This window comes from Geotrypetes seraphini, chromosome 2 (assembly GCF_902459505.1).
Source record: "Geotrypetes seraphini chromosome 2, aGeoSer1.1, whole genome shotgun sequence".
NCBI lineage: Eukaryota > Metazoa > Chordata > Amphibia > Gymnophiona > Dermophiidae > Geotrypetes > Geotrypetes seraphini.
The window spans coordinates 76,513,583-76,540,781 of record NC_047085.1 but is presented as its reverse complement, the minus strand read 5'-3'; the positions used below and the strand labels follow the sequence as shown (position 1 = coordinate 76,540,781).

Sequence of the window (27,199 nt, the reverse complement as noted above, 5' to 3'; positions counted from 1 at the left end):
CTGCTTCAAAGGAGTTACTGTGATGTGTCGAGAAAGAGGATCGGAAACCTGCGTCCATTGAGATGCCAGGGTCCATTGAGGAATTCTGAGGTGAAGTCTGGCAAAAGGAGTCATGTGGACTGTGGAGGCCATGTGACCCAGAAGAACCTTTATGTGTCTGGCTGAGATGGAAGAGCGGGAAGACACTGTGTGACAGAGTTGAAGAAGAGCTTCCAGACGTTGTTGTGGAAGGAATGCTCCAAGTTGGACAGTGTCCAGAACAGCTCCAATGAATTGTAGATTCTGTGAGGGCTGAAGTTGATTTGGGAAAGTTGATTTAGAATCCCAAACTTTGGAGGAACCAGGTAGTCCACTGGGTCGCTACAATAACCCCTTGAGATGTGGAATCTTTGATGAGCCAGTAGTCGAGGTAAGGAAATATCGAAAGACCATGATTCCTTAGAGCTGCTGCTACCACTACCAGGCACTTGGTGAATACTCTGGGAGACGAGGCCAGGCCGAAGGGTAGTACTCTGTATTGATAATGCAGATTCCATACCCGAAATCTGAGGTATTGGCGGGAGGCCGGATGAATGGGAATATGAGTGTAGGCCTCCTTGAGATACAGAGAGCATAACCAGTCGTTCTGCTCGAGAAGGGGATAAAGGGATGCCAGGGACCACATGCAAAACTTTTTTTGACTAGAAATTTGTTGAGCCCTGAGATCCAGAATGGGTCACAGATCACCCGTCTTGTTTGGAACAAGGAAGTAACGGGAGTAAAAACCCCTGTTCTGCTGTTCCAAGGGAACTGGTTCGATGGCATGGAGAAGCAGAGCTTGAGCTTCCTGAAGAAGAAGGGCAGTCTGGGATGGATTGGAAGGATACTCTCTTGGCGGAAGCTCTGGTGGAATCTGAGTGAAATGAAGAGAGTATCCTTCCCTGATGATGGTAAGCACCCAGATGTCGGATGTAATTAATGTCCATCAATTGTAAAAATGATGGAAACGACCTCCTATAGGGGGAAAAAAAGAGACAGAGACAGAACGGTGGAGGTTATGCTCTGTTATAAAACGTCAAAAAGGCTGAGAAGCCTTAGGTGCAGCAAAAGGGTGAGGTTTCTGTTGCTTCTGAGGTTGCTGTTTCTTCAGAGGAGGGCGAGTATAAGGAGCTGGCTTCGGAGAAAAACGCCTTTGATAGATAACAACAGGGCGTGCAGGCTTGGCAGGAGCTGGCCTCGGTTTAGGTCTGACTATTGAAGCAAATGATTTTTCATGGTCAGATAATTTTTTGGTAGCTGCCTTGATGGATTCATCAAAGAGGTCGTTGCCCTGACAAGGAATATTATCTAAGCAGTCTTGAAGGTTAGGGTCCATGTCAATGGTATGAAGCCAGGCAAGATGACGCATGGCCACAGAGCAAGCAGCTGCTCGGGCAGATAATTTGAAGACATCATAAGATGATTGGAGGAGATGCAGACATAATTGAGAGAAAGAAGCAATGACTTCTTGAAAATCAAAATGCATTTGGTTATCCAAATAAGCCAAAAACTTTTGTAGAAGAGAAAGAAGAAATTCAAAATAAGTGATGAAATAAAAATTATAATTGAGGGCTTTAGAGGAGATCATAGCATTCTGGTAGATGCGACATCCAAATTTGTCCATAGTTTTTCCCTCTCTTCCAGGAGGAACTGTGGGATAGACCTTGGAAGGATGGGATCTCTTCAAGGAGGATTCAACAAGAAGGGATTGATGAGATAACTGAGTTGTCAAACCCTTTGCGATGCACAGTTCTATACCTCGAGTCCAGTTTCACTGGGACTGCTGGTATGGAAAAAGGTGTCTCCATGCATGGAGCAAAAGTCTGATTCAAAAGCTTATGAAGTGGAAGCTTAAGACACTCTGCCGGAGGGTGAGGAAGATGTATGACTTCTAGATACTCCTTAGAATATTTGGAGCCAGTGTCCAATTGAACATTCAAGTTTACAGCCATCTGTCGGAGGAAAGACGAGAAAGATAGCTGATCTGCCAATGCTTTGCCTCGAGAGGGACTCGAGGACGTCGAGGCAGCATGTGTCTAAGAAGCTTCGGCATGGAAAAAAGCATCAAAGGAGCCTGGTGACTTGGATGAGGCAATCGAGACCGGAATATCCTTGAGGTCCGGCATCGAAGACATCGAAGGAGGAGTCGGTGGTCTGGTCGAGGATGGAGTAGATTGAGGCTTCGAAGAAGATGGTCTGTCCTAAGAACAATGCCTGGAAGGATGACTCGATGAAGGCCTCGAACGGTGATGAGAACTGTGTCTGGAACCAGATCTCGAGGAGGTTTCATCTCGGAGACACAAGCAGCCGATGCCCAAGTATGAATAAGGCTAGAGGCTGTAGAGTGAAGCTCCAGAGGCTTGGTGGCAGAACCTCAATGCACTTTCAAAGACTCTGCTCCTTATTTAGAGTGTGAGGATTCTCGTCGTTGCACTCGCAAAGAATCTGCTCCTTGCTTTTCGGGCTTGGATGGCAGACTAGACACTTGCAGAGACTCTGCTCCCTGCAAAGAGTGTGGAAGCTGACTGGGGCAAAGTAAGCGGCTCGACCTCACGGGAGTCTGCTGAATGCCCAGGCCGGATAAGAGGAAGCAATTTAGGTCCCATGTTACTAAGGAACTGGATAAACTGCTTCTCTAACATGGTCTGGAAAGAAGCCAGCAAGGATTGATCCGCGTCTGAAACAGGACCACCTGCTTTGGCTGGAGATTCCTTCGAGGTAGTGTGAATATGTTTCGACTTAGAAGTCTTGGACACTTTAATCACTTTAATCCTGGGATAAAGCAGGTGACGTTGAAGCAAGAGCCACTGCAAACGATGAAGGTCTGATGAGGCTCGAGGTGGAAGCAGTAGGCGCAGATGGAGCCTCGATGGAAGTCAAGGCCGAAGACGCTTTCGAAGTCGAGGGATCAGTAGGAGACTCCATTTCGAAAAGCTTGTCCACTAGAATGTAATGACACTTGAAAGCGCAAGGCTGAAGTTTTTGGCAAGACAGGCACAACCTAGGATGATGTTTCAGCCCAAGGCACTTGAAGCAGCGTCTGTGAGAGAGATCGTGCGCTGACACTTGCTACACCTCAAAGCTTTTTGCAGGCCGGGACATAAGCAGAAAAATAGCCGCCGCAAAGTCGAAGCCCTCGGGCTGCCCCGGAAAACAAACGGAATGAAAAAAAAAAATTTTTTTTTAAATAAAATAAGAAAAACTAAAACAGCGATTCGTGAAGAAACCAACACAAACCGCAGTTGAGAGAAGGTGAACAAAGTTAAACGCAGAGTCAAAGACGGACTTCTCGGCTTCCCGGAAAACTGAGAACTGAGGAGACGCGCCTTGCGCTGGGCGGGAAGGCACTCGCGCATTCGCGGTGCGGGCGACTCGAAACTTCGAGTTTCTTCAAGCAAGTCTGCTTGTGAGGCATCCGCATCCGGGCTCCGTGGATGACATCACCCATATGCGAGAAAACCTGCCTGCTTGTCCTGGGATAAAGCAATGTTACTTACCGTAACAGTTGTTATCCAGGGACAGCAGGCAGCTATTCTCACTAGTGGGGTGATGTCATCCGACAGAGCCCCGATACGGACATCTTGCAAGCATGTCTTGCTTGAAGAAACTCAGAAGTTTCGAGATGCCCGCACCGCGCATGCGCCAGTGCCTTCCCGCCCGATGTACCGGGCGTGTCTCCTCAGTTCAGGTAGCAAGCCTGAGAAGCCAACCCAGGGGAGGTGGGTGGGACGTGAGAATAGCTGCCTGCTGTCCCTGGATAACAACTGTTACGGTAAGTAACATTGCTTTATCCCAGGACAAGCAGGCAGGTATTCTCACTAGTGGGTGACCTCCAAGCTAACCCCAATGGGATGGTGGGAGAGTTGGCAACTTAAGAGAACAAATTTTGTAACACTGTTTGGCCAAACTGTCCATCCCGTCTAGAGAAAATATCCAGACAATAATGAGAGGTGAATGTATGAACCGAGGACCAAGTGGCAGCCTTACATATCTCCTCAATCGGTGTCGATCTGAGGAAGGCTACAGAGGCTGCCATTGCTCTGACCTTATGGGCTGTGACCTTACAGGGAAGAGATAATCCAGCCTGGGCATAGCAGGAAGAGATACAAGCCGCCATCCAATTGGAGATGGTGCGCTTCGATACAGGTCGTCCCAACTTGTTTGGATCAAAGGAGACGAAAAGTTGAGGAGCAGTTCTGTGTGGCTTTGTGCGATCCAAGTAGAAAGCTAAAGCACGTTTACAGTCCAGAGTGTGTAAAGCAGATTCTCCAGGATGAGAATGAGGCTTTGGAAAGAACACAGGAAGCACGATGGATTGGTTGATGTGAAATTCAGAGACCACTTTAGGCAAGAATTTTGGATGAGTACGGAGAACCACCTTGTCATGATGGAATACAGTGAACGGTGGATCCGCTACTAGGGCCTGAAGCTCACTGACCTGGCGAGCAGACGTGAGGGCCACCAGAAAAACCACCTTCCAGGTGAGATACTTAAGTGGAGCCTTGTTGAGAGGTTCAAACGGAGGCTTCATTAGATGAGATAGGACAACATTGAGATCCCAAACCACAGGAGGAGGTTTGATAGGAGGGTGGACATGAAAAAGACCTTTCATAAATCTGGAAACCACAGGATGAGCAGACAAAGGTTTCCCCTGTAGAGGCTGATGGAAAGCCGCAATAGCACTCAGGTGGACTCGTATAGAGGTAGATTTGAGACCAGACTGAGATAGGTGCAGAAGATAGTCCAATACAGAAGAAAGGGAAGCTCGCTGAGGTTCCGTGACATTGGAAATACACCAGGAAGAGAATCTAGTCCATTTTTGGGAATTGCATTGTCGAGTAGCAGGCTTCCTGGAAGCCTCCAAGACCTCCCTCACTGCTTGAGAAAACTGGTGAGGAGTTATGTTGAAAGGAACCAAGCTGTCAGGTGGAGGGACTGCAGGTTGGGATGAAGTAGTGAACCTTGATGTTGAGTGAGTAATGAAGGAAACACTGGAAGAAGTACTGGCTCCCTGCTGCTGAGTTGAAGTAGAAGGGAGTACCAAGGTTGTCTGGGCCACCGAGGAGCAATCAGAATCATGGTGGCATGGTCTGATCTCAACTTGACTAGAGTCTTATGAATGAGAGGAAACGGAGGAAACGCGTATAGGAAGCGATTCCCCCAATCCAGTAGAAAGGCATCTGCCTCGAGGCGATGGGGAGTGTAGATCCTGGAGCAAAACTGAGGCAGTTTGAAGTTGTGGGGGGCTGCAAAGAGGTCTGAGGCGTTCCCCACTGAGCAAAGATCTGATGAAGGGGGTCGGAGTGGAGCGTCCATTCGTGAGGCTGGAGAAGACGACTCAAGTTGTCTGCCAAGACGTTGTCCTTCCCCTGAATGTAGACAGCTCTGAGGAAGGTGTTGTGGCGGACCGCCCAATCCCAGACTCGAAGAGCTTCCTGGCAAAGAGGGGCCAAGCCCGTGCCCCCTTGTTTGTTGACATAATACATGGCGACCTGATTGTCTGTGCGAATAAGGACCACCATGTCGTGAAGCAGATGCTGAAAAGCTTGGAGAGCATTGAAGATGGCTCTGAGCTCCAGAAGATTGATTTGATGAAGACGTTCCGCACTGGTCCAGAACCCCTGAGTGCGAAGACCATCCAGATGAGCCCCCCATGCATAGTTCGATGAATCGGTCGTGAGAACCTTCTGGTGGGGAGGAGAGTGAAACAGCAAACCTCTGGATAGATTCGAAGAGGTCATCCACCAGAGAAGAGACTGCCGTAGAGCAGGAGTGACTACAATGTGACGGGACAACGGGTCGGACACCTGAGTCCACTGAGATGCCAGGGTCCATTGAGGGATTCTGAGATGAAGTCTGGCAAAAGGTGTCACATGAACTGTAGATGCCATGTGGCCCAAGAGGACCATCATGAGTCTCGCTGAGATGGATTGGCGAGAAGACACTGACTGGCATAGTAGAAGGAGAGCATCCATGCGTTGAGGAGGAAGGAATGCTCGAAGTTGGATGGTATCCAGGACCGCCCCGATAAAGGGGAGAGACTGGGTGGGCTGAAGATGTGACTTGGGAAAGTTGATCTCGAAGCCCAAGCTTTGCAGGAAACAAATGGTAGTCAAGGTCGCCGAAATGACCTCTGGAGCCGACGGTGCCTTGATGAGCCAGTCGTCGAGGTATGGAAACACCTGGAGACCCATGTTCCGGAGTGCAGCGGCCACCACCACCAGACACTTCATGAAGACTCTGGGCGACGAAGAGAGGCCGAATGGAAGCACTCGATACTGCAGATGCAGATGTCCCACCCAAAATCTGAGGAACTTGCGGGAGGCCGGATGAATCGGGATGTGAGTGTAGGCCTCCTTGAGGTCCAGAGAGCATAACCAATCGTTCTGCTCGAGGAGGGGATAGAGAGAGGCAAGGGTCAGCATACGGAACCGCTCCTTGACCAAAAACTTGTTGAGGACTCGAAGGTCCAAAATGGGACGCAGATCGCCCGTCTTCTTCGGGACCAGGAAGTACCGGGAGTAAAACCCTCGGTTTTGCTGATCTAACGGGACCGGCTCGACGGCCCGAAGCCGAAGCAAAGCCTGAGCCTCCTGGAGGAGAAGAGCGGTCTGCGTTAAGTTGGAAGGATACTCTCTTGGAGGGTGGTCCGGGGGGACCCGTTGGAAATGAAGAGAGTATCCCTCTCTTACGATGGTAAGGACCCAAAGGTCCGTGGTAATTGTCTCCCATCGATGACAAAAATGATGGAGACGACCCCCTATGGGAAAAACTGGGGAAGACAGAACGAGGTCGGTTATGCTCCCTGGAAGAGAGTCAAAAAGACTGAGTAGCCTTGGGTGCAGCCGGCATCTGAGGCTTCTGCTGAGTCTTTTGGGGAGGCTGTCTCTTCGCCGGTTGTCTCGCAGGAGGAGTCTGCCTCGGTTGATAACGCCGCTGGTAGATCAGAGGCGGTCTAGAGGGACGAGACTGCTGAGGCTTCGGCTTAGGCCGCAGGATAGACTGGAAGGACTTCTCATGGTCCGAAAGTTTTTTAGTGACAGTCTCGATAGACTCATCGAACAGATCCGCTCCCGCACAAGGCACATTTGCAAGTCTGTCTTGGAGGTTCGGATCCATATCAATGGTACGAAGCCATGCCAGGCGACGCATGGCGACCGAACAGGCCGCAGCACGTGCCGAGAGCTCGAAGGCATCGTAGGAGGATTGCATCAGCTGCAGGCGTAGCTGGGACAGGGTTGCCACCACCTCTTCAAACTCGAAACGAGCCTGAGCATCGATGAAAGGGATGAACTTGCGGAGCACCGGCAAGAAGAAATCCAAATATGAAGAGAAGAAGAAATTGTAATTGAGCACTCGAGTCGCCATCATGGAGTTCTGATAGATACGTCTACCAAACTTATCCATCGTTCTCCCCTCTCTGCCCGGAGGCACTGAAGCGTAGACCTGGGAGGGATGAGAACGCTTGAGGGAGGACTCGACCAGAAGGGACTGATGAGAAAGTTGAGCTCCTTCGAACCCCTTGTGGTGAACGATGCGGTATCGAGCATCCAGCTTACTGGGAACTGCAGGGATGGAATACGGTGTCTCAAAACAACGCATGAAAGTCTGGTCCAGCAGTTTATGTAGAGGAAGCCGGAGCGTCTCCGCCGGAGGGTGAGGCAAATGCATAGTGTCCAGATACTCTTTAGAATATCGAGAACCAGTGTCCAAAGTCACATCCAAGTCATCCGCCATTTGTCGGAGGAAGGAGGAAAAGGACAGTTGGTCCGCCAACGCCGGCCGGCGAGACGGACTAGAAGAAGTGGAAGCCTCCGGTTCCAGGGAGAGCTGGGAGCGGCACGGAGAATAGGAGGTAGATGGTTCCTCAAACTCTGGTCCCTCAGGCGGGGATAAGTCCGACGAGGAGTATCCCAAACGCTGCATCTTCTTTTGCGGAGACACCTCCGAATGACGTGAGGAATGTCAAGAAGAGTGCCGAGATCGATGCCCCTCCCGGTGACGGGACGGGGAACGAGATCTTCTATGCATCGATCGATCCCTCGAAGCCTCGAAGGAATGGATAGGACTAGATCGCAGAGGTGGCAAAGATGCGGACTCACGCAGTGCCACCCAGGTCTGGTATGGAGTGCGGAAGAACTCCTCCTACGATGTAGTATGCCCAGGACTCCGATTATCAGGGGCCGACCTAGTACCCTGTTGTCGTGGAGGCGTGATGGGCTCCAAAGGCGGCATATCAGGAAGGGAAGCCCACCTGGAGGATTCCGCCGCCCTCCGCCGATCCTCCTCGTCTAGCAGGGAGATCGAACGACGAGGACGAGGGGGAGGGGGCGGACCGCCCCCCGGAACCGGGACCGGGAGGTCACCCTGAATAGTGGCGATAAGCCGGGGTCCCATAGTCTGCATAAGCTCGACAAACTGAGCTTCTAGCAGGGATCGTAGCGAAGCCGATATGGAGGGATCCGCACCGAAAGGGGGTCCTCCAGCACGGTCTTCGCGCTCCTTTGTGGCCAAGTGCTTCTGCTTGCTAGCTTTAGGCACTTTGATGACCACCGGAGGGACAGTGGAAGGCGGTACCTGAACCGAGGAGACGGAGGCAGGCACCGATGCTGAACTCGATGCTGAAGCCGGTGTGAACGATGCCGGCTTCACGATGCCCGATGCAGGAGTCGTCGATGCAGGTTTCGAACGGACCGGCAAAACCTCAACAGAAGTGGAAGCAGACATGTCCTTGGCAGTCTCCATCTTGAACATCGACTCCCAGAGCAAGCAGCGCCGTTTAAACGAGCGCGCAGTGAGCGTGGAACAAGGCCGGCACGATTTTGGAACGTGTTCTGGACCAAGACACTGAAGGCAGCGTCGATGCGGGTCCATCAACGAAATCGCACGCTGGCACTTGCTGCACTTTTTAAAACCGGTGATTGGCCGGGACATAGGCCGGAAAATCGACGCTGCTGCCGGCCCGGCCGAACCGCCGGAAGAAATAATTTTAACTTTTTTTTTTTTTTTTTAGAAAATATAAATTAAAATTGAAATAAATTCAAAGAAACAAAAAACGCGGGTTAAAGAAGGCAAAATACTGAAATTCAGTCAGCGCAGAATGAAGAGAAACTTCTCAGCTCTGAGGAAAGAAAAGAACTGAGGAGACATGCCCGGTACATCGGGCGGGAAGGCACTGGCGCATGCGCAGTGCGGGCATCTCGAAACTTCTGAGTTTCTTCAAGCAAGACATGCTTGCAAGATGTCCGTATCGGGGCTCTGTCGGATGACATCACCCCACTAGTGAGAATACCTGCCTGCTTGTCCTGGGATAATGAGTAATATTAGGAAATTATTTTTCACGGATAAAGTGGTGGATGCCTAGAACGCCCTGAAGGAGGAAGTGGAGATGAAAACGGTGACAGAATTCAAAAAATTGTGGGACCAACACAGAGGATCTCTAATTAGAAAATGAAGGTATAAAATAGAGAATGACAGTGACAGAATTCATCACCGTTCCCACCTCAGCAGATAACCGAGGAAACTACTCCATGTCATTCTTTATGGAGAGAAAAATCATAAGTATGAACGGCCACAACCATTGACCCTCAAGCCTTGCATTAAAGAATGCTGGTGCAGAAGGACTAAGGTTGGGATAGACACTAAAGCATGACATGGGCTGGTTTCCTGTCGGAATGGGAACGGTGATTAATTCTATCACTGTGTCATTCTCTAGTATAGTATAAAACAAAGGCCATTACTGGGTGTCCCATATACAGTAGAATCTTCAGTTAACCAACATGGGTTGGTTTACTGCCGGAATGGAAATGGTAATTAATTCTGTCACCATGTCATTCTCTAGGCTGGTTCTGGGTGTCCCATATACAGTAAAATCTTCAGTTAACTAGCATTCTCAACCAACCAGCAAACAAAACAAAACAACCACACCACCACCCACCCTGTTTCCTGCACTCCAGGAACAATGTCCAAAATTGTGCTCCTGACCCAACTCCCCCCTCCATCCCCAGAGGTATCAGCAGCACCACAATCTCCCTCCAGCTCTTAAAATACATAGCTAATCTCCCTCCTTCAGTTTCCAAAGCAGCTGAGCTGGTCCTGATGACCCCCCCCCCTCAAAAAAAAAAAAAAAAAAAAAAAAAAAAAAAGCAGCAGGTGAGCAGTGGAAGAGTCACTTCTGATGCGGCATTGGAAAGGCTCTGCCAAAACTGGCCAGAAGGAGCCTGTTTATCGACGCTTCCTCTACTCACCGGCTGTCACTACTGCTTTGGGGGAGGGAAGGAGGTTGTCAAGATCGTCTCTGTTGCTTCAGGAAGGGAGTGGGGGAAGAAGAGAAAGTGGGACAGAAAATTACACAGGAAGGGAAAACAAATGCTGAACCTACAAGTGGGGGTGGGGGGTGATAAGAGTGAGGGGGAAGCGAGAGAAAACTATTTTTACAGTAACTCTCAAGCAACCAGAAAGTATTGTTTCCCTGAAAATAAGCACTTAAAATGTCTAAATATAAGCTCTACCCCAAAAATAAGTCCTATTTCCTGGATTTGCCGGCAGCAGCGCTTCCCTCCACACAGCCAAACCCCTGCTGACCCTCCCATCTCTCCCACCCACCTGAACCCTGCTGACCTCTCTCCTCCACTCCTTCCTCTTCCCCCTCCACTCCAATTCTTCCTCTTCCCCCACATGTGCAGCATTTTTCCTCCCCTCACCCATCCCCTTGTACCTTCCCTCTGCAGCATCTTTCTGTTCCTCCCATCCCTCGTGCAGCAGAACCTTTGAGCAACCCCCGCTGACTTCCATCTCTCCCATCCAAACCCTGCCAACCGCGAGTCCTACATAACTCCCTCCACCACATAGCAGCGTCGGCAGCACTCAATACAGGCTGCATTGCAGCCTTCTCCCGCCAGGGCCTTCCATGCGCCACATTGCTGATGACATCAGTGATGCAGCAGAGGGAATGCCCCAGCGGGAGAAGGCTGCAAAGCAGCCTGTTTAGAGTGCTGCTGACGCTGCTCTATAGAGGGAGGTATGTAGGACTCGTGGTCAGCAGGGTTCGGATCGGAGAGATGGAAGGGTCAGCGGGGGTTGCTCAAGGGTTCTGCTGCACGAGGGATGGGAGGGATAGAAAGATGCTGCAGAGGGAAGGTACAAGGAGATGGGTGAGAGGGGATGAAAAATGCTGCACATGTGGGGAAAGAGGAAGAACTGGAGTGGAGGGGGAAGAAGAGGATGACCATTGTAAATGAAAAAAAATAAGACCTAGTGTGTTTTTTGGGCCCAAAATTAATACAAGACACTCTTTATTTTCAGGGAAACACGGTAGTTATCTGGCATCCACCAATCCCCCATGGTGACAGATAGCCAAGTTTATTGTTTGGTGAATTGGTTTAGGATGACCCGAGGATGGCTTTGATAGAAGCTCCAGTGACAGAATGATTAATATAGGCTAGAGTGGGCTTCAATGGCAAATCCAGCAGTGGAAACAGACAGTACTAGGCAGATTTCTATGGTCTACCGCCAAGAAATATTAAAGAAAAGACAATTTAAACATGTTAAATGAGTGTGACTGTTGGGCAGACTGGATGGGCTGTTATCTGCTACCATTTACTATGTTTAGGGCTGTGGCGGAGTGGGATCGTGAAGACTGAGGGGCTTGACCCCTCCGAATCTTCATTATGGAACTCTAAACAATCTCTGGCCAGATGGTCCTCAAGAACTGGCAGTAGCACCTGGAGGTCCAAAATTAACACAAAAAGTCTTCCTAGGGCACGGGTGTCAAAGTCCCTCCTCGAGGGCCACAATCCAGTCAGGTTTTCCCCAATGAATATGCATGAGATCTATTTGCATGCACTGCTTTCATTGTATGCTAATAGATCTCATGCATATTCATTGGGGAAATCCTGAAAAACCGACTGGATTGCGGCCCTCGAGGAGGGACTTTGACACCCCTGCCCTAGGGGCTCAAGGTCTGCTATTTGGCAAGGATTTTGGCTTACGATTCTGCATGCTGACCATAACACCCATGACTTTCCCAAAAATAACTCTTAAATGGCAGTTTATTCAGGGTCACCTTCAAGGAAGAATCCCCTGCCCACTGTCTGATCCACAGCATCAGCCACATAATCCACACCAGCCATTAAAAACTGGAGATCTTTGTCCATATTAGGGTCCAGATCATGGTGCAACTTAAGTGGCAAGCTCGGGTGACAAAAGATGCAGCTGCTTTCAATCATGAGGACGCAGCTTCAAAGAGCCTTTTGTGCACAAATCAAGTCTGCAGTCCTGGGCATCCTTCAATACCACGCAGCCTTCACTGGGAAGGGAGGTACGTTTGGAAACCTGCACCACCTGTGAACCTACCTTTGGGGAACAAAAAATGGTTCAACGCAGCATCCATCGGATAGAACTTTTGACATAACTTTGGCCACCCAAAGGGGCCCCTCCAGTACCTCCCAATAATTTGTAAGCATTTTTGTAATGTCTTGATGTGAAGGAAAGCAAGAGGCCTGTGCTTTGTCGCTGCTCATAAGCGAGGACTGTATGACAGAAGACTGAGAAGCCTCTAGCTTCAATTCTTGGAGAGTTTCTGTGATCATCCCTGTAAAGTGCTGAACATTTAAACATCTGTGCATAGTTGTATTCTCGCCAAATTCTGGAGCCCTCCCCTCCCCCAGGGATTCAGCATCTTTTGCTATAGAGGACCCTGACTGGGAGAGCAAAGGCATGAAAACAGTATCATTGTCCGATTTGTCTTCTGACCGAATTTCCCTGACCTGTAAATGTCACTGTTGCTGGAGAGCTATGGTCTTTGGGGGGTTAACTCCCAGCACTAGCAGAGCCACGATTCCAGAGGGTTCCAATTGGTCATTGTTAATCATATAAGCCTCAAACATCATATTAATAAATTCAAGGGGAAAACCCTGCCCCCAACATCCAGACAGCCCTTGTGGACACTTGTCTAGCTCTTTTTTGGAAGGGTTTCAGCCACATCATAGCACTTGCGCTGCTCCCCAGGTAAAATTTTGACTTTTTTTTCCTGTTCCTTGAAACAACTGGGTACCAACATTCACAAGAGACCAGAGGGGGCCAAGCCAGTGACTTCCGCCTACCCTCACATGTTGCGTGGCACATGGAACACAGATGCTCCTCAAATGTCCAGCCGCCACAAGTAGGGCACGAATCCAAAGTATCCTGACCAAAGTTCATCCCACCTGTTTTTTAAAGCAAAAATGAGATGCTTTGAGACAGATAGAGGCTTTTTAATTTTAAAATGGGAAATCCAAGACAGTCGCTACAGCAATTTTGCACTCTCCCACAGCCAGAGCTGTCCCACAAAGGGGATCAATTGTAGCACCGAAAGCCTTTGTAGTTAGCGAAAAACAAGAAGAAAAGACAAGCTCCTACTGTCTCATTCGCAGGAAGGCAACTGAGAAGTTGAACAGTCCAGAAGTAAATGAGGAGCAAAAATGCAACTGAAGCTCCCTACAAGAGTTCTTGGGAGAAGAGGTTGACTACCTAAGTGTTTAGGAATAGTGTGTGTATCTTACTAGAAATTTCACTTACTAATCAACTTTCCATCTCCTCCTAGATCCCCTGTTTTCTCTTTGCCTGGCCTTTTATTTCCTTTTCCTATGGTATACTTCTACACTCCTGTACTCACCAACCCCTTGACAAACCTCCATGGCACAGCACCTCCTCCACCTAGACCAGCATCTCTTCTTCAGCCCCCCTACAGTCCAGCACTTCTCCCTCAGAATCCCCCCTCCATATCTAGTAATTCTTCCTCAACCTCCCTTAGCTTTCTCTCCCTCTCAAACTGCATTACTTGTCATTCAATAGCAGCAACAGGATTAGTACATGTCTGGGCTGACCCAGAACCTTTTTCTCTAGTGGATCCTGCCCCACTGATGCAAATTCCTATTCAAGTGTAGGCAGGACCCAGAAAAGAAGCAGCTTGAATTAGCCCAGAAGTGTTAGCACTGCTGCCAAGCTAAGGGACAATTAATGAGCAGAGTGGAAACTGAGGAAGGAGCAGTAATAATAGATTCACATGTGGTGAAGGTGTGTGTGTGTAGGGGGGAGGGGCAACTACTGCTGCAAGATAAAAGGCATTAGATTGACCAGGGAGGGGGAGTTGAAAGAAAACATTAAGTACGTCCTACAAAAAAGTCACACTTACCAGTCCTTGTAGACATGCCCCAAGCAAATTCCTCCCCAACTTTTGTTTAAACACCACAATTTAACTGCACGTAAAATTTACATACTATCTGCTTTAAAGCATATTACTTTTGTGCGTTACCGTTGCGTTGTTGACCCGTCTACGCAATGATTTTAATCATCGATTCCTTTATTATAATATTAATCTTATTTTATCCACTGGAATTGTATACAAAGCAAGAATTCTGTACTATTCCTATACCAAAACTCCAAAACTATTCGGGAGTCTCGGAGAGATACACACTGGCTGCAGAACCTTCTAATTAAGACCCCAACTATAAAACAAGCAATTACCAGCCTAAAGTTACCAAACTAAATAATGGTAGCACTATGTAGATACAAGTGAAAAAGTGCTTAAGCACATACCTGTTACACTGCTCTACCAGGCCCCATAAAAAAGTGAAGCGAAGGAGAACGGCCGCTTTCTGGTCTCAATTATTGAACTCCAAGAAAAGACATAACCATCTAACCTGAAAACGTGCAAGAGCAGAAAGGCCAAAACCAGAAAAGGCCAAGTTTAAAAACAGTCTTAAAAAAAATATATATATATATATATATATATATACACCGGAGAAACCAAAGCTTAACGCACGCCCTAATAGCCACGCGGGAAACAAACACCGTAATACCAACCAACATAATAATTCCTTGCCACGCAAACTACGGCAACTATACCATACAAAACAAAACAATTGCATATTAAAGGTCAATTCCTCTAACCACAATATACCCAAGCACACAATACTCTACTGTGCAGCGACTCGGAAACCTTACGGCCTACGCTCGTTCCAAAGTTTCTGCGCCACCCCTAAAGCATCTGCTTCACCTACGAAAAGGAGTACCCATCCCATCCCCTTAATTCCCCACAAACGTACTTAAAATTTAGAAGAAAGAACAAGATCTATCAACAAGCAAAAGAAAAAGCCTACAAATAACCTCACATACTGTGTTTACAGACAAATTCTCTTTTCTTTCACAGCCCGAAGCACCCTGCATCAAAATGGCGACAAAGACTTCTAATGCGCGGAAGTTAACGGCTCGATGTCTGATAAAGCGCATGCGCACCCGTTATTTCGCGCCACTGCTCCTTTTAAGATCACTATGGTGACAGTACAGCCAACTGCTAACAGTCGAACTGCAGTAGGTGGAATACGTTTTTCGGGTTTTGATTGTTTAATGCATTTCATATTTAAATTCCCAATAGCCACTTAAATTATAATTTTTTTAAGGCAAAGATTTAGTGTACCTGAAGCAATTCATTTTAGTGTTTGTTGGAAAGGCAGGCTAAAAATAGAAAACAATTCAAACATTTACTCCCCCTTTCACGAAGCCACATTAGGCTTTTTTATCGCAAACTGGCGGTAAAAGCTCTGACGCTTATAGGAATTCTACGAGCGTCGGAGTTTTTACTGCCGAAGCTGGCAATAAAAAAGTCCAAAGCGGCTTCATAAAAGGGGGGTGGGGGGTGTTTAAACTTTTAAAATCTACACTGATGAGAACCCTCACACACACACACCTTTTACTAACCCCTCCTTTTACAAAGCCGCGGTAGAGGTTTTTTCCTGTGGCCCAGAGCCTAAATGTTCCAACACTTATAGTGGACAAAGCAGCATATAATGAAAGATTATGTTTTTACCCAGATAATCTTCTTTCTGTTACGAATTCCATATGTATGGTGTTCAAACCCAGAAACCGGGTCTTGCATAAGTGACACAGCTTTCAGCACCTCCCACATTGCCAGTGGAGTATAGTGCTCCCTTCAGTTTATTCCCAAAGCAATTGATCACCACTGGAATAAAATACAAAGAATGAAAAATTAGGCTCTTAGATGGAAACATGATGGCAGATAAAGGCCAAATGGCCTAACTAATCTGCCCATCTGCGGTAACCATTATCTGTTTCTCTCTTCTGTTGGTAAAGGGGATGGAACTCTTCTGGTATGAGGAAAAACTAAAACAGTTAGGGCTCTTCAGCTTGGAAAAGAGACGGCGAAGGGGAGATATGTTTGAAGTCTACAAAATCCTGAGTGGAGTAGAACGGGTACAAGTGGATCGATTTTTCACTCCATCAAAAATTACCCTTGCCTTATTAAAATTATATGCATTGGTAATACACTTCTCCCTCCGTATTCGCGGGGGATACGGGCCGACCACAGGTGCAAATATGGAAAACCTGCGAATAACTTTTTATATGTTATTTACAGTTTTTAGAAAACATTGTCGTTTTTATTACTGAAACCACGAATAACTTGGAGCAGGCAAGCAGCAATTTCAGGGCTTGGAGCAGTGATTCAAAAAGAATTTAGGGCAAATAGCAGGCAAGCAGCAATTCCCTCCATGCATGCTGGGAAGAAGCCTTTCTCTCTATGGATGTTGGGAAGCAATGTTTTTCTTAGTGCAGGATTTTGTCTTTTCTCAGGAAGCAGGGATTTTGTGGGAACAACCATGGAAGCAGCGATTTTCAGAGTGAATGGTAAGCGATAAACTTTTTTATCAGTACAGTAAAAGGAAAAAGAATTTTAAGGATGATGTAAATTTTTGGGGGGGGGCGGATTCATCAGTCGAAAAATCGCAAATAAGCGAATCCACATACAGAAACTACAGATATGGAGGGAGAAGTGTATCTTTATAGTTTTTCTGTAGTCATTTAACCACACCTAATTAAATGTATTATATGTAAATGTTATACTCTTTAAGTGTTCGCCCTCTTTGTGTTGTTCTGCAACAATTAACACCATTAGAAAATATTAGTATTTTAATTTCTCACAATTCCCTCCTTTTATTTTATACTTATGTTAATTTTGCATTATTTATTGTAATGAACTGTTTTTAGTTATGATACCATTACTTCTACTTGATTCCCATTATCAAAAATTTATTAATTCTCCCTTGTAATAACATCACTTTTACCAAATTTTCATGTACAAATGATTCTCTTATTCCTCTTTTTCTCCTCTAATAGAAGCAGATTACTTACTGACTGCTTTTTTTTCAATGTAATGTTTGTTAATAGTTTCTTTTAGCTTTTGTGTCATACCTCTCACACATAGAATTATACAACACCCTAAAGATATTAGTACCCCAATTCTCACAATTAAGTAAGTGTATGTATTACAGCTAATTCTGCAGCTAATGTGTTTAAACCTTGCAAAACCCTAGTAATTGTTCCATTAGGTGCTATGTTATTGGGAATGAAAATATTTCCCCTTTTTCAGCTAACATTATGTCTAAAAAATCATTCTATTAAAACAAACCATTCAGCTAGTGGCATCAAATTGTTCAGATATACCTTTTTACTGCATCCTTTGTATAGTTTCTAAATCCCTGTTGATTGTAACAACTAATTTATCCAAACTACATTTTTATTTATTGTAACCCACCAAAACAGTGACTCAAATCCTGTTGCTATTTGAGGTATTCCTTTAAACTTATCGGGGAACCCCCTATAGCATCTACGTATATGATATCAAATGATATCTATTCAGATATCCTCTACTCATAGAACTCCTACTCATATGTAAGCTCTAAAGTATTCAGGTATTCATTACCCATAGAACTCCAATTAGCACGTTAGTTTCCCATTAGACTATTATATTGTATTAGACACATTGCATGGTATTGTATCTAGTCTTATTGTATTGTATTGTATTTAGACTCACTGTATTGTACTGTACTGTATTGTATTGTATTGTATTGTATTGTATGTAGACTTATTGTTTTGTATTAAGACCTTTTGTTATTCGCTGAATGTCCAGCCTTCTTACAATGTAAACCGCCTAGAAGTCGCCTGACTATGGCGGTATAGAAAAATAAAGTTATTATTATTATTATTGTGTGTCTCACTCTGATTTTTCTCAAATGCTAGTATGAATGGTATACCCAATTGTACAAATGAACAAGTACCCTTCCATTTTGGGGGAAGTATTGGTCTCAGATCTTCCCTCCATTCCAGGGGACTGTAAACCACACTTGCCTGCCCGCCTTCCCCACATGTTAACTTCTTAATGAGCTAGAGACAGTTCATAGTCAAAAGCGTGCATCGACAAAGGCATGCCGAGATAACTGAGTGGAAGGCGGAAGCCCACGTCGAAGAAAAACAGTGGTTTGAGGCTCTGACAGGGGGCGTGGGGTGGAACCCCCCACTTTACTGAATACAGATCGCGCCGGCGTTGTGGGGGGTTGTAACCCCCCCTCATTATACTGGAAACTTTTTCCGTTTTTTTAGGGAAAAAGTGAAGTTATCAGTATAATGTGAGGGGTTACAACCCCATAAACCTCCCCACAACACCGGCGTGATCTGTATTCAGTAAAGTGTGGGGGGGTTTCCCTCCACACACACACCCCCGTCGGAGCCCCATGAAACACTATTTTTCTTCGGCATGGACTTCCGCCTTGCGCTCAGTTGTCTCGGCGCACTTTTGACCTGTCACCGCTAGAGACATACTGTCAAACTTGGGGGTGGAGCTACCCAGGTAAGGTGGCTGCACATGCCCAGTAGGTTGTGTTTTTTGTTTTTTTTTAATTTTACCTACTGGGCATGGGCAGCCACCTTACCTGGGTAGCTCCACCCCCAAGTTTGACAGTATGTCTCTAGCTCATTAAGAAGTTGACATGTGGGGATGGCGGGCAGGCAAGTGTGGTTACATTCCCCTGCTGTCTACAGCAAATACCTGTTACAGGTGTGCAACTTCGCTTTCTCTCTTTCCCCGGCATTAGTGTCTTGATACAGTGTCATCATCTACTGCATTCTGTGGTTCTTCTTTTCTCACCCCAAAGGGAAAGGTACTACTTGGGCCACTGGACACCCAGTGACACAAGCATAGCAATCGCTCTTGTGCACATGTTTCACAGTAATTTAACCCATTTTACTCAAGCATTTAAGCCTCTCTACTTCTATGACCTGAACTACCTTTGGATTGTTAGGAGGCTGGAAAGATGTATGCTTATGTTTAGAAAATTGTTTCCCAGTGTGTCTGACTACCTTACTTTTGTTGAACCTAATTCTGAAACAATATGTTATAGGATCTCTCCCTATAACCAAAATCCCCATCAAAAATAAAGTGTCATTAATACTTTGTTCCTGATTCTCTTCCTCAATTTGTTCTTGCCATGTTTGCTTAATGGTCATCTAAATTGTGTTACACTGTTCAGTTTCACATTTAGGATTCAGATATCCCCTTACAATGGAAATTATATATTTTATCCAAGAATGTGTTTGAGCTGTCCACCTTGATGCTTGGGTGGGCTACCATACTTGTCCCCAAGTGGGATATGGGGGCCCGGATTTTATAAATTGTGTCCTGATTGTAGGCAGCTGTAGGCGTCCTACAGCTGTCTAACCAGCCAGACCCCCTCCTCCCAAACACCCCCCCCTCCCAGAAGATAACCTGGCTAACCTTGAAAGTTGGCCGGCCGGATGGGTCTTCCCACCGGCCAGGAGGACCACCTCCATCAAAATGAGGCAGGCCTGCCCCTTTCCCCCAATAACCCCCCCCCCCAAGCTAACCTTGAAAGTAGGCTCCTCTGGGATGGACCGGAAAGGGGCAGGCCTGCCAGCCAGCAAGAACACGCAGCTGGCCAACTTTCAAGGTTAGCCCGGGGGAGGGGGGATTCCAGAAGGAGGGATTGGGCACACTCCTGCCGGCTATATTAAGGGAGGAGTGGGGGTGTTCCGGGCAGGAGGGATTTGGCATCGCTTCTGCCGCATTCATTCAGGGGGGGGAGGGAGGGGGCACTGGCGGCCGTGGCTGCTATATTTATCAGCGGCTGCGTCTACAATAACCTGGGTTTGTAACCGGCGTCTGTAACATGAACATCGGTTACAGAATCAGGTTTATTTTAGGTGGTCTTAGGCCTGATTCTGGATAGGACGCCCGTCGGCTTCTGAGACCGGGCGTCCTATACAAAATCTGGGCAGAAGTGTCTAGGCAATATATTTTTCTTTTGAACTGTACCTTTTTTTTTTCTCAACACATCTCTACAGTCTATTAGGGAGAATGTATCAAACTGTATTACCTATGGATTATTACTCTCTTTTACCATGATAGTAAATTGTACCTATTCAGAGAGTTCAGTGTGTGTTTCCCTCTGTACTTCCATAATGAGGCTGCAATTAGCTCCCTTCCCAGCATGGAAAACCAAAGAATCAATTTCATATTGTTCTGTACTAAGCCTCACATGTTCCTTTTGTTTCACACACAACTTCGTAATGTTAAACCAGAAAAATAAAGATATTTCCCCCCAACAACACAGACATTAATATTTCAGCAGTTGTAGATTCTTTGTCCCACATTCCCCAAATCTCATATGTGTTAGACTAACTCTATTAGCAAAGAAACAATGTCCAACAAATGTCCAAAGCAAAAATTCAAAGAAATTCAGAGCAGCATAAAACATTAAAGTCCAATATATAAAAGGACATTTTTGCTGAGATAAGTCACTTTGCTGAATCCACGTTTCCTACTGGTGAGGTATAGAGAGGATTCTCTCCAGATTGCTGCATATACCACTCAGCAGGCACTTCAATGAGTCCCTTGATTCTGGTATGATGAGTCCATCCCTTTTCTTACGTTTTCAAAGCAGTCTCTAGTGAGTAGTACTTGTAATGGTCCTTCCCACTCAGGTTGTAACTTGGCTTCTCTCCAAAATCTGTCATCTCTAAGGATAGGGGTTGAGCCAGAAAATCCTTCATCCCTGAGGAGAGACAGAGGCAAAGACAACGCCAGTATATGCTTTTTAAGGAATTGGTCCCCTGTTCTAAACAATGAGAGCCCTTTTGCTCAAGGCAATTAGGTTAATTACCTCTATATCATTTGATTCCCCCGTTCCACCCATCCTCATGAGGGTGGATACCAGAGAGTATGAAACTCCTAGAATACTCCTAATCCTGTAATTATACCTTGGAGCACCCTGGAAATGAACTGAGGTTCCCAATCTAAATCTATGTTCACCACTATCCCATATCGTGGGGTAATTTGTTCCAACACAATTTTAGCCATACTTGTTACTGTGGCTGTACTCATGGGGTAGGCCTTTGAATCCCTCCTTTGGCTCTACTGCCCCCTTCAGTTTGTATCAAAACAGATGATAGCCTCATATAGAAACACGTGAAGGAGGGGTATGGGAAATTACAACTCTGTTCTGAAATCATAAAATAAGTTAAACATTGCCACTGAACAATCAAAGCAGTGAAACATGACAAACAAAAACCTATTTGGAGCTCAAATAATATACCAATGTGTTTTAGCAATAGACTCTTGCTTGCTCCACTTCATCACTGACGCTGAAACCGTGGATTGAAGACAAAGTTTTATTTTATTTTTCTTTCCAGCTTATGATTTATCTTTAATCTTATCTATTGTTTTGCCTTTTGTCTTTGTTTTGTTCTATTTCTATCATTTAAATTTCTCCAGAATTCTACTGTTCAACGGCTCCCCCTTCTACTTCTATTCCTTTCTCTCCTCTCTTCTACCTTCCAAAGTATTTAGATCAATGCTGTCTTGTTAAAATGTTTATTTTATTTTTATTTTTCCTCTAACTCCACTTTTCACTTCTCTATTACCCTCCAGGTACTTTAGTTAGATTGTGAGCCTTCGGGACAGTAAGGGAATTTTTCAAGTACCTTTCTTATTTCTAATCTTAATGTATATTTTCTGTAAACCGCTTAGAACCTAACGGATGTAGCGGTATATAAGAAATAAATTACATTACATTACATTACTCTTCTTCATATCCTTAAGTCTGACTAACATTGAAAGTTCAGGTTTGGATACAAACATTCTGATTGAGACAGTAGGCAGACTGGGAAAAACTGAAAGGGCAAGGCTCCAGAATGACAAACCTATCTACTAGAAAAGATATTAGTAAAGTAAGAACCTAATTTATATTTCTAGTGCAATAGATATTTCTTTCTGGACACATGGGATGTACAAAAGCAGACCCAGAAATTTGGAGTGGGGTGGGACCACATTTGCTAGCTTGTAACAATGAGGACCCAAAGGCGGAGTCTTCACTTGTTGCTACATCCATTCTGTAAAACTTGGAATAATGTATGTAGAGTAGATCAAGATGCTGCATTACAGATCTCCTTGGGGGAGACCATCTGAACCTCTGCACATCAACGCTTCTAGTTGAATGCGTCTTTATGGAGACTGATGACAAGCAATATACATGTAAGCTGACAAAATGGTCCTATGGATCCTTCTGGAGATTGTGGCCTTGAAAACAGGTGCACTGCGTTTAGTATGGCTAGTTAGTACAAAAAGATGGTCAAGATATATTGAGGTCACTAACAAGTTTAGTCTATCGGAGAAGTACTCTTCTCATGCCCAACATTTTCAGAATCCAGCCCTTCTTGGAACCTGTGGACTAGAATGCCAGTAATCTGACTTCATGATTGACATGGAACGCCGAAACAATCTTCGGCAAAAAGGATGTAACGGTTCACTAAGAAACTCTGGCTTCTGTAAATTTGAGCTCTTTGCAAGAGTGAGCTTCTAGCTGAGATTCTTCTCGCTGAGGTAATGGCCACAAGAAAAACCATCTTCAGCATCGGATCTATCAAGGATGCTTCCTTCAATGGCTCATATGGAGCCTGGCTGAGACCCTGCAAAACTACATTAAGATTCCATGAAAGGAGAGACAAGATGGCATCATAGTGGAAGGACACTCTAAGTTCTCTTCCCACCAGAGAAGGTTTTTCTTTGTGGTACAGGCTCTTTGAGCGAAAATTTGTTATGCCTAAGAGACGAGGCAGGGTGGCTGCTTCAGCCCGACAGCCTGAACCTGCCTTAACAAGGGAAGGAGTACTTAAGAGTTTCTTCACATCCTCGCCTCAGGGTGAACCTGCTGAGCCAGATGCAAAGGAAGCGTCGGCAGTAGGAAGCGAGATTTCGCTTAGTCCCGCGGGACCTGCGCTTCCCTTGCGGCCACGAGGGGAACTCGTGGCTGGAAGATCTTTGGTCAACAGAGCTCCAGCGGAGAGAGGGGAATTACCAACATTACAACAACTTGTTAGACCCACTGAAGTTACTTTGGACACTATTTGGACTGTGCTAGACTCCCTTTATAAGGTATGTCTGGGAATCTTTCCTCTTGTTCAGGCTCAATCTTTGAGGTTAGAAAAATTTGAAGAGGACTTGAAGTCCCAGGGAGAAAAGTTAATTCCTTAGAACAGTCGATGCAGGGAATAAAATCTACTACTGGAACTATTATACAGGACAAACTTCTGATGTTGAGAAAAATAGAAAATCTTGAGAATTATACAAAAAAATGAATTTAAGATTGTTAAATTTCCCTAAGACACTGAATGACACCTAAAGAAACTTTTTATAAGTTTCTGAAAGAAGTTTTTAAATATCCCGATAATGGACTGCTTCCTCCACATAAAATTTATTTTTTGCCAGTTTCTCAAAAAAAAAAAAGGCCTTCCTCTTCTGATCCTGAGGTTATCCCTCAGGCAACAACAGCAGGTCCATTGGATGGATATATCAAATATACTGAAGAATTCTCAAGAGGAAGTCATTTTGTGTTCAACACTTCTTGTAACATTTGTATTTCATCAAGACAAAGAAGCACTTCTTTGCCTTTTTTTAGGCTGAAGGAAGTTTTATTTTTTTTTTTTTAAATGAAAGATAGCGTGAAAGCATTGTGAGCAAAATTTAAAATTACAATATCCTTGTAAATGTGTGATCTACTTATATCAGAATTTTTAAGTATTTTATGAGCCCTCCCAATTACAATTTTTCTAGAGGGGAAAGGGGTAATATCACAGATTGCCAAGAGTGAGCCTTAGTATGGAAGTCCATATTACTGGGTGTAACACTGGACCAGAGCCTAACTATGAAAGACCAGGTGGACTCCATAATCAAAAAGGGTTTTTTCACTCTCTGGAAGCTTCGATCCATTAGAGCATATTTTGATGTGTCATCATTCAGAATTCTGGTACAATCCCTCATACTGAGTCAACTTGATTACTGCAACATTGCTTACTTGGCAATTTCCCTGAAGAATATACGGCAACTACAATTAGTGCAAAATACAGCGATCAGACTGATCCTCAGGTTGAAGAAGTTCGACCATGTTACACCTTCCTACCGACTTCTGCATTGACTGCCGATGGAGGCATGTGTGAAGTTCAAGTTTGGTTGTTTCTGTTACAAGGTACTATTCGGTTTAGCCCCTAAATACATAACTGACCTTTTCTCTTTCTCAGCCAACAGTCATAAGAGAAGTTCACACTCAAATTTTGTCTCCCCTCCGGTTAGAGGATGTAAATTCAAAAGACATCATCAACATCTCCTCTCACACCAGGCAGCATTATGGGGTAAAGATCTAGAACAATTGCTTACGTCTACAACTTATGGGGAATTTAGGAAAAGCCTAAAAACACATCTGTTCCTAAAGTACTTAGGCAACTAGCCTCATCCCACAATAACTGATCCCTAGAGTTGTTAATCACTAGTTTTTAACTTTGTTAATTCCACTCAACTTGTAGCATCTTTCAGTCAATGTTAACCGGCAGAACACTGTTAAATCCATTCAATCTGTAACATCTAATTATTGTAAACCGCATAGAACTTCACGGTCCTGCAGTATATAAACTTATATTATTAATTATTATTATAAATGGGGATGTGTTACTACTTTTCTTAAAAGCTGTTTGCTTATAGTATCATTCCTTCTGATTGTGAAATGAAGACTATACAATACTGATATAATGAAAGAAATTGTTGATTTATTTGTTTATAACTTCTTTTTATTTTAATGTGTAAGACTCTTGTTTTTGTTAAATATATATCTTATTGAAATATGAATAAAATGATAAAAAAAAGATTCCATGAAAGGAATGGGGGTTTTACCAGGGGACTAAAACACAGTGACCCCTTTAGGATTCTGGTTATGTCCGCATGAGATGTAAATGAAGCTCTTCAGTCACCAACCCTGAAACAAGAGTCCTGCCATTTGAACTCTGAGGGATGCCACTGTTAAGTCCCTTATTAAGGCGAGCCTGGAGGAAGGCTAACATCACAGAGACTGAAGCAGAGATAGAATCCTCCTTTTCCTTAAGGCACCATTGCTGGAAAGTTTCCCATGCCTTAGCATAGGCAGAATGTCAGCTTGTTGGATCTGAGCAGAATAGCAATGTCTACCTCAGAGTATCCCTTGTGTGCTAACACCTTGTGCTCAATAGCCATGCCATAAGAGCAAAGCTATGATTACTGGTCCCTGAGAAAGGTGGTCCGGCTGCACGCGCAGTCTGAGGCTTGGGCCTGTCTGAAAATGCACTAAATCTGCATATAGGGTCAACTCTGGAATAACTAAGGAAGCTCTTAGCACCAAAAATCAATCAAAAAAATGCAAGACACCATCCCCACCCCCGAAAAAAATAAAGAAATAAGCAGAGCAAATCAGAAAGACTCCTTGCAGCTCATGTGCAAAGGAAAAACTGAAGGGGAAGTAGAGCCTCTAGTGAAGGAGGAGGGATTCAAAAGCTGGAGTGGACTCCTTCTACATGGCTCATGAGTACGGGGTAATACCTTTCCATCCAGAATGACACACCTATAAGCACAAGAAAATGAATTAAAGATGTATGGATTTTCCTTCTACAAGCTAGTGATAAACTGCCAGTTCCAACTGCATTAAGGTTACCTTAATGAGCTACTCCCTCTTTTACTAACGTATAGCACAGGTTTTAGCTCTGGCAGTGGTGGTAATTGCTCCAATGCTCATAGAATTCCTATAAACATCAGAGCCGTTACTGCCCCTGCCGGCACTAAAACCCGCGCTATGCATTAGTAAAGAAGGGAGTTAAGTTTTCAAACCTGCCCCAGCTGTAGAAGATATTTAAACAGATTTTGAGAACAAGAAATGGCATCTAGGACCCTTCCCTCACATCAGACAACATAAAAATATAAGTGTTGCCATAATGGGACATGCTTAAGGTTCCATTAAACCAGTATCCAATAGAGACCAACTTAGGTCACAAGTACCTGGTAAGATCCCAAACCACCTCTGCTTAAAACTGAAAAAATATTCTAGTTGAATCTCTCCTGGAAACCAGTAATTGTCAAAATCTAAGCTGCAAGAGCAAGGGACTCAAGCTGCAGGATAGCTTGTGCGATGAATGGTGGGGAATCCCTGCTTCCTGGAGCTTTCCATGAAAGACCTACAAGATGGTATCCCATTAGTTTAAGCCCATATGGAGCTACCAGCATCATGGTTTCCAGATGTGAAACACCAAAAAACCAACAAACAGTAAAATGAAAGTTTTATTGTGTTAAATAGCTCAGGCGGGATAATCACCAACAGCCAAGTTTTACTCATAGAGTGCTGCTTCAGGGGCAATTACTGCTAAGAACAAAAAAGAATGAATAGCTACATAGAAATGAAAATCAAAACACAAATATATAAACATGTATTGACTTGTTAAAAGCTTAATACAAATAACCAGTACAATAGCTGATAAAACCATAAATTGCATATGAGAGCACTACAATAAAACCTCATTGTCCAACCACATAAAGTAAAGCTATCCACATAAAATATAGCTACCAAAGCAACAATGGCAATATATACATACCAAAGTGGTATAAATTAATCACAAACAACCAGCTTGAACCAAAGCTTTATTTTATGTGGACAGACTTTCTACAATAAGGCTATTATCCCAGGACAAGCAGACAGGTATTGGGTGATGTCATTGATGGAGCCCAGATGCGGATGCCTCACAAGCAGACTTTTTTGAAGAAACTCGAAGTTTCGAGTTGCCCGCATCGTGCATGCGCAAGTGCCTTCCTGCCCAGCACAGGGCGCGTCTCCTCAGTTCTCAGTTTTCTGCGGAGCCGAGAAGTCCGTCTTTGACTCTCTGCGTTTAACTTCGACACTTTGTCCCTTCTCTCAACCGAGGTTTGTGTTTTTTTCTTCAAGAATCGATGTTTTATTTTATTTCTTTTAGTCAAAAAAAAAAAAAA

General features: G+C 45.0%; 1 pseudogene; it reads right to left on the bottom strand.

The window, feature by feature from the left end:
* LOC117354807 overlaps nucleotides 1-15,288 on the bottom strand; it is a 29,158-nt pseudogene extending 13,870 nt beyond the window's left edge.
* Between the last annotated feature and the right edge of the window lie 11,911 nt (nucleotides 15,289-27,199).